Genomic DNA, 8,497 nt, shown 5'->3' on the forward strand with positions numbered 1-8,497 from the left:
GGAGGGAGGATGGTAGAGGGACAGAATTTTCAAGCAGACTCCCCGCCGAGCTCAGAATCCAACTCAGGGCTTGATCCCATGACCCATGAAATTATGACCTGGGCCAAACTCATGAGTTAGACACTCAAGCAACTGAGCCACCCAGGTGCCCCTCAAATTAGTATTTTTGTAATCATTAGGTAAATACCTAGTAGTGCAATTGTATATCCTATTTTATTTTATTTTTTTTTAAGTAGACTCCATGCCCAACATGGGGCTTCAACTCACAACCCTGAGATCAAGGGTCACACACTCTACCAACTGGGTCAGCCAGGCACCCCTGCAATTATCCTATTTTTTTCCTTCTTTTTTCTTTTTTTGTTTGTGTAATTATCTTATTTTTAATGAAATTTTACACATCCATTGACGGTTTTCTATGTCTCTCATTTTGGCATTCTACTGTAACGAAGAGATTTCCCTTCGCCGCTATCTATCTATCTATCATCTATCTATCTATCTATCTATCTATCTATCTATCTATCTATATCAGTATGATTCTTATTCTATCCATGGGATGTAATTCATTGCAAATTTTATTTATTTTGATGCTCAGATTGTTCCAGATTACTGAGTAGAGCCCCCTCAAGCTGCCTTCTGAGTCTTTTCAACATATTTTCATGATTCTTTGAGCACTTGCTTACCTTCTAGCATAATAAAATGCTCCAGGCTTATCCTCTACTTTTCCTGCCCCCAGCCGCAGAATAAGCCCTTTCTCAAGAATCCCTGGTTCCTTTAGTGGGTAATGGTATTTAGAAACCAAGATCTGGGTGCTAAATATGCTCATTCCTACTGGTGTGTCCCTGCTTCTGGGCCCTCTTAGCAGACAGAATAGGTAATATTACATACACAAACAGAAATAGATACATATAGAGACATAGATATATATTAGAAATGTGTTAGAGATATATATATATTTGTATATCTATAGCTATATGACATAATATATAGTTATACCAATAACTACAATTTCAATGCAACAAACACCTTTTCCAAATTTGTAATTTATTTCCCCAATGCTTAGAAATCTGTCTCCCGTTAACCTCAGCTCAAGGATACACAGATTGCAGTTTCAGAATTGTTAATCCATAGTACCATTAAAAGTAAACCTAATGAGAGTTCAAGTCGTTTACAGTTTTGGGGGGTAAAACTTACGTACTGAAGTGCACAAGCCCCAAGACTGCACCTCAATGACTTTGGACAAATGGATATACCTGTGTGACCCACACTGTTTTCAAGATAAAGAACGTTTATCTCTGTATCTTCTCAGAAAGTCCCCTCCTGTTTCTTCCCAGCCAGCAACACCCCCACCCCCCAAGCAAGAGGCAACCACTGTTCCAGTATTTTGCTTAGTCTGTAGACATCAGTTGGCTCCCCTGGTTCTGAACACCCATCTTCAACTTGGACCCTACTCTGTGCTGTCCCCCTCAAGGCTTATGCCACCTCAGTGTCTGGCCTTGGATTTTGTTTTGTCTGCTCTTTCTTGGCAATTCCAGATTTGATTTCCAGTTCCACTTCCAGTCTTTCCTGATCCCTGGTGCCAATGAGTCTGCCCCTCCTCTGGGCTAGATGTTAATTTGTTCTGCACTTGTCTACATTCCCCATTCTTCCTGGGCTTTTGATCTAGCCCCAAAGGACCTCTGGCCTGGAATGTGCTTCCAGGATAACACAATTTACCAAAGATAGTTTCATAAAAAGACATCATTTCATGAAAAGGCTCCTTAAGATTTGGTAATATTGCCCTGTCTGATCCTGCTTGATACCTGGATTCTGAGCAACACCTGTTCTTCCTTTTCTTTCTTTCTGTTTATTTATTTGTTTGTTTACTTATATATTCATCTTGAGAGAGCCAGCGAGTGAGAGAGAACCTTAAGCAGGTTCCATCCCCAGCGTGGAGCCCAAGACAGGGCTCGATCTCACAATCCTGAGTCGAAATCAAGAATCAGACGCTTAACCAACTGAACCACCCAGGGGCGCCTGTTCTTCTGTTTCTAAATCTTGCTTCTGTACCCCACTTGGGTGTCTGTCACAATCCTCCCTTCCATGTGACAGCGCGAGCCAGAGGCCGGTGAGGCTTTTCTCACAAGGGTAGCTTGTGAGCGTGACTATGAAAAACAGAAACCATGTCTCTTGTGGGCGTTTAGTACATGTGAAACCACTCAGCCCACCACCAAGATGTGGCAAATGACCAGAGTGGGGGGCACAGGCAGAGGAGGTGGGTGGGTCCCTATGCACCCTGTCAATGCTTAATGAATGACTCCCTTTCAGTAGTGCCCAGCCTGGCCAGGTCTATAGGGTGTAGGGTAGAAACTAAGGTGAGGTCTCAGAACCAGGAAGTCACATCCATGTTAATATTTAGAAAACAGTGGGGTTATAATAGCTTCTTTTCTAGGCTCCTTAATGAAAAGGGGTAGTGTGGTTCAGTCATGAGAGCTTCTGAAAAGACTCTTTGACACGAAGGCTCTTAGCTTCTCTCTTCATGTTGGCCCTTGATTGTATCAGTGGTTTAATAAGCAGTTGCTTGTTCTGCCTTTTGTGTGCTTGGATCCCCGCCCCTTCCCCCCACCCCCTCCCCGGTTCAGCAAGGCTAAGAGCTCCTTGAGGGAGGTGACAAGGTTGTGCATTTTTCTGTTTTCCTCCCATCTCAGCACCAGCTCCTTGTCACGTGACAGGAGGTGTTCAGTAGATGCTTCTGAATTGAACTGAGTCTTCTTAGTCGCTTTAATGATGTCCTCCCTCCCTAGTGTCCCAATTCCTCCTGCGATTCCAAGCACAGATTGGCTGAGTAAATCATGAACTAATTCCACTAAATTGTTGTTGAATCAAAGCGTTACTCCTTTCAGGAGTCTGTGTTTTAGAAGAGGGCAGACGTGAATGGGCAGTGCTTAATAACCCAAGTGGAATTAACCTCGTAGTGGAATTGCAGGCACCAGAGAGCCAGATGAGGACAGTTACGAGCAGAGAGCTCTTTGGTGCCCCACCAGTCATGCCACATCACTCTTACTCTTCCCCCGAGGCTCTCAGAATGTCGGGTCATAAAGGGACCGTTACATTCTGCTGATGCGCCCCATTGCTGCCTGCTTTTCCCGAGCTTCTCTCTCCCATTGATTTTCATCTGTTTACGTGGGCCCAGAGCAAATCGGCTGTAGCACCTTCCTCTAAAGAGCCTGGTAGACGCAGAATCTCCTAGCGGCAAACCTTCTAAGCTTTTGTTGCTTCCAGCAAGCCTGTCGAGGTTGACAGCAGCAGGCCTGCAACCAGGGACCCTGGGGGGCTGGATCCCCTCCTCTACAGGCCACCTACGTTCTGGGGTTGGGTTTCAACTCTTTAGCCTGCTGTATTTGCTCAGGTGCCCTGCTGTGTATAGTCTGCCTGTGACACCTTCCACTGCTGTCTTGACCCAGTTCAAACCCTTGCTTGCCTCTTACCTAGATTATTTTAACCGTAATGAGTCTTCCTAATGAGTCTACCTGCTGCTGATTGTGGTAAGATGTAGAGCTATTTGGCCATGATCTCAAATTTATGATTAGCCTCCTACTGGGGTTACTACCTGGCCCACTAGTGTCTCTAGTCAGAGACAAGCCCAGGAAAACACAAGCCATTTAGTACCAACCAGATGAACTGGACTGGGCCACACCTGACCTGGGAAGCCTCATTTGGACCCAAGGCCAACAGGTGCTCTCTCAACGTTGACTTCAGTTAGAATCGTCTGGGGAAACAAACACATTTTCACGTGCGGTCCCCACTCCTTGAGCTTCTAATTTAATTAGACTGGGATGAGGCCTGAACGTGTTTATTCTTTGTTCTGGAATGAACTTTTGTGTAGGTACAAAAGTACTTTTGTCCAAAGAAATGCTACAAGTTCATCATTAGTACATTTTAATGTATTATTACAAATTTTCATTACAATTTTAATTGTTACAAAATGTTTCACTGAGTACACCTATTTAACCATTCACCTGTCAACTTGTTGAACATTTAGTTTGTTTCTGATTTTTTTTTTAAGATTTTATTTATTTATTTGACAGAGAGAGAGACAGCCACAAGAGAGGGGGCACAAGCAGGGGGAGTGGGAGAGGAAGAAGCAGGCTCCCAGCGGAGGAGCCTGATGTGGGGCTCGATTCCATAATGCTGGGATCACACCCTGAGCCGAAGGCAGACGCTTAACGACTGAGCCACCCAGGCGCCCCCATTTCTGATTTTTAGCTATAGCAATTCTTCACATAAATTTTTCTTATTTGAGGCATTTTGCTTTATACCAAGAGAAATTTCCAGAAGTTTTTATTACTGGACAAAATAATATGAAAGTATTTTTAGACACTTAATATTATCTAATTGCTTTTCAAAAGGCTGTTAATCAATTTATACTCCTTCCAAAATAGATGACAATTTCTATTTTATCCAACATCAGTCATTGGCTAACATAACAAAACATTTATTCTCTATTTCAGTGTATATATCTGTATTTGAGGCTTATATTTTTTCAAAGCTTCCCAGGCAATTCTAAGGTGGAATCTGGGTGGAGAGCAATAGTAGGCTGGCCTGAAAGTTGCCAAGTGTTGTGGCCCCTTTTCCTCAGCCTCTGGAGATCCTTCGCTCTGATACAAAGGCCCAGGAAAAGTGCCCCAAGGAAATGGGCACCAAAGAGGAGGTTTCTTTCTAAGGCCTAGGGCCAAGTAGGCCCAGGTCATCCTCCCCGGCTTTTCCTAGGGAGGGGCCTGTCTCCTCTGGCTGCCGAGGGTTGGAAGTGACCCAACGAGAACCAAGAGCACGTGGCCCCAAAGAGGGAGAACAGGGGAAAAAAAGGAACTGTTCTGCATCATCGGGAACTTGGAGCCTCTCCCCCAACACTCAGAGAGTCTACTTCCCTGCTCTTGGGCCTGAGCCACAGAGGCCCTCCTGGCCGTGCTGACCACCCCCATCAAATGTGCCTCCTCCATACCGTGTCCCATAATCTTGGTTTTTTAAATTGCTTTTTTATTTTTTATTTTTAAATTTTATTTGTTTGTTTGTTTTTTAGAGAGGGAGAGCTGTGTGTGGGCAGAGGGAGAGAGAATCTTAAGCAGGCTCCACAGCCAGCACAGAGCCTGACTCGGAGTTTGATCTCACGACCCTGAGATAATTGGCTAAACTGAAATCAAGAGTCAGACACTTAATTGACTGAGCCACCCAGGCGCCCCAATTGCTTTTTTAAATTACAAAAGAACTATTATTGGTCCATCATAAACAAGTAATACAGAAATGAATATGGCAAAATTGGAACGTTCTCCCTTACCTCCCTATTTCCATTCTCTTCCCCAGAGGCAACCTGAGAATAGTTTAGTGCATCTCTTCCAAGATCTTTGTCTAGCAGAAGTGAGTCTGTGTGCATGCACACGCAGGATTTTTAAAATACGTAAATGGAGTTATGCTATATATAGTTTTCCCCAACCTGCCTTTATCATTTAACTTTAAGGTGTAGACCACCTTCTGTGTTAATTAATATACAGCAGTCTTCTTTTTCATGGCTGCATAATAATCCACAGCATATGACGCTATCATATAATCGAACCCATTTTGTTGCATCAGTTGCCTTTCATTTTTCTCTGTAACAACAGTGCTGCAATTAGCTCCTTTGTGTCTATGACTTTGTGCCATCTATCTGGCTTTGAGTATCGTCACAGCCAGAAAAGTCCTGGTGTTGGACTCCAAGAATCCAAGTCTGCACACCCCAGAGTATCTCTGCTACCTCCAGGACTCACCGAGACCCTGGACGAACACCGCCCTGGCTCAGTCCTGGCCTCTGCTCTTGCCCTGTTGTTCTGCAGGTATGTTCGCAGCACGCCCATGGACCAGCCGCCAGAATTCTGATAACCCCACCATATCATGGAAAGGTGCAAAAAGTATAGCTAGTGTCCCTCCAGTCATTGGGAAAAAAGAAAGAGGGCCAGCTCCTTCAAACACAATTTGGTTGGAGAAACTATGAAAGTGGTTATCTATCGGAATGGTTTTCAAGATTCTCAGTCTTTCACTCCTGGTGTAGTGTGGGCCTGAAACAGCAGGGAATTGCTGGGGTAGAAGATTCGAGAGCTGCAGTGGTGGTAGAAGCTCTCCGGAGCCGCAGAGGGAGTGAGGCAGTATGGTGCATGTGCGTGTGTGCGTGCGTGTGTGTGTTTAACCCCGAACCAAATGTCCTTGGCCCATGGGCAGAGATTGCCAACCCTTGATCTAATATGTTGTTCTACTTTTGTCCTTTAAGATTTTCAAGCACGAGAGTCCTGCAAGAAGCAGTAAGGGCTAATGAGAAGCAGACAGCACCCTGGGAAACAGGAAATCTGGTTCCATTTATGACTCCACCAGGGCCTGCCATGGAATTTCGGGCAGCGCTGGTTTGCTGCCCCATACCCTCTTGTTTATAGAGGTGCCATCTGCACCTCTGGGATACAGGGGTTGCGTTTCTTGTTTTTCCCGCAAAATAGTGCCAGTGTTACAGATGGGACAGGCACACTTCCTTCAGCAGCACCTATATTAAAAAAATTGGAATAATTCAGAGAAGATTAGTATGGCCCCTGCACAAGGATGACATGCAAATTTGTGAAGCGTTCCATTTAAAAAAATAAAATTTAAAAAAAAGGGACAGGCAAGGGCGCTTTTCCATTTGGATGAGATGTTTTCTGTGTTTGGCTTATCCTGCTTGGATGTGTCGTTCTTCCTTACTTTTTGGACACGCAGAAAGAACACATGTTCGTAGTACTGGAGACAGGGGACGAACTTCCTGGGTGGCGGCCCTCCTGAGATGCATTCTTGTGCGCACAAATGCAAAGGCAGCTGTTGACCTGCTCTCGCAGGGCTTCGGAAACCCTTTGGGGAATGGTGACGGGGTCACTGTTAGAGCCGAGCAACAAACAGATCTGCTGGAGTCAGGGATAAGCTACATTTGGGCAGTACTAAAGTTTGCTCATGGAAAAGTGATTTATTTAGACAAATCCAGATTTTAAAATTGTTTTTCTTGAAGTGTAACAGATACAGAAAAGTGCGTGCACGGTAAATGTACAGCTTGGGGAATTCGTGCAAAGTGAACACATCTACATTACCCTGGTAACCACGACGTAGGTCAAAAAGTAGAATGTTAGAGGCCCCTAGAGGACCCCTGTATGCCTACCCTCCACCCCAGTAACTAGTCCTTTGAGATATAACCACTAACCTGACTTTCAACACTTTATATTTTTGCCTGATTTTGACCTTTATATATATTTCTGAAATTTATTCACATTTTATGTAGATCTTGTTCTTATTGCTATTACTTACTACTTATTCCCACGACTATACGGTATTCCATGATAGAGATATGTCACAGTTTTGTATCAGTTCTATGTTGATGGGATTTGGGGTTGTTTTCTTTCTTTTTTTTTTTAAAGATTTTATTTATTTATTTGACAGAGACAGAGATAGCCAGCTAGAGAGGGAACACAAGCAGGGGGAGTGGGAGAGGAAGAAGCAGGCTCCCAGCAGAGGAGCCTGATGTGGGGCTCGATCCCATGACGCCGGGATCACGCCCTGAGCCGAAGGCAGACGCTTAACCGCTGCGCCACCCAGGCGCCCCTGGGGTTGTTTTCTGTGTTGGCAATTTCAGAGGACTCTGGTGTGAATAGTTTTGCACCTGTTGGCGCTCACATGCATGCATTTCTGTTGCACACATTCCCACAAGTGGAATCACCAGCTCACAGGGTTTGCAGGCATTCCACTGTAATGGACCCTGGAAATAGCAGCAAATGAGAGTTCGGAATGTATTTTTGATAGGGGACAAAGCACACAGTGAAGATCAGACCCCAGGATTCCGGTCTCCTCCCAGGCTTGGACGAGAAGGGAGCCAAAGCAAAGCACTTACCCTCTGTGCTTCCTCAGCTGGAAGTAGGAAATAATTAGTACCTGCTCCAGTACTTGCTGTGGGCTGGAAAAGCCCTCTGCAAAACTTGACGCTGTGCAAATGGAAGCTGTCATTAAAATGGAAGCAGGGAAGGGAGATTTTTAATTATTAATGAGAACAAGACAGTAACTATACTTATGTGGATTTCCATTCCCAATTAAGAATCCAGATATTAGATTAACTGCTCAGATGGACAGGGTTGTATTGCCGAAGGGGTCTGTGGTATTATTCTCTCAAACCCAGACACAGGAAGTAGCTTCCCCAACCCATGCTCTGTATCTTGCTAGAGGATTCCTCATCCGCCTGGAGCCCCAGGGGTCCTCCCTGTTCTTTCTCTCAGGCCAAATGCCCCAGCTTTTTCTTTCCCTCTGCATCAGCCCAAGTTGGCCTACTCTGGAAAAAACTGGTCTGGTTCTGCCTGACTGGACCGTTATAACGCACCAGGAAAGCCAAAGAACACAATCCTTCCATATCGTCCTGCATTATTGAATGTAAAGTGTGAGTATTGTCGACGAGGCACTGTGGTCTCACAGTACAACTAAAAGCTCACAGGCA

General features: G+C 44.7%; 1 non-coding gene across 1 annotated transcript; it reads left to right on the forward strand.

Moving 5' to 3' along the window:
• The first annotated feature begins 6,523 nt into the window (after positions 1-6,523).
• Positions 6,524-6,629, forward strand: LOC123800764 (U6 spliceosomal RNA). The gene has a single exon (XR_006782013.2). It is a non-coding gene; the product is annotated as a U6 spliceosomal RNA (small nuclear RNA).
• Positions 6,630-8,497: the final 1,868 nt, after the last annotated feature.

Source organism: Ursus americanus, chromosome 26 (genome assembly GCF_024610735.1).
Source record: "Ursus americanus isolate L20-20 chromosome 26, mUrsAme1.1.p, whole genome shotgun sequence".
NCBI classification, from domain to species: domain Eukaryota; kingdom Metazoa; phylum Chordata; class Mammalia; order Carnivora; family Ursidae; genus Ursus; species Ursus americanus.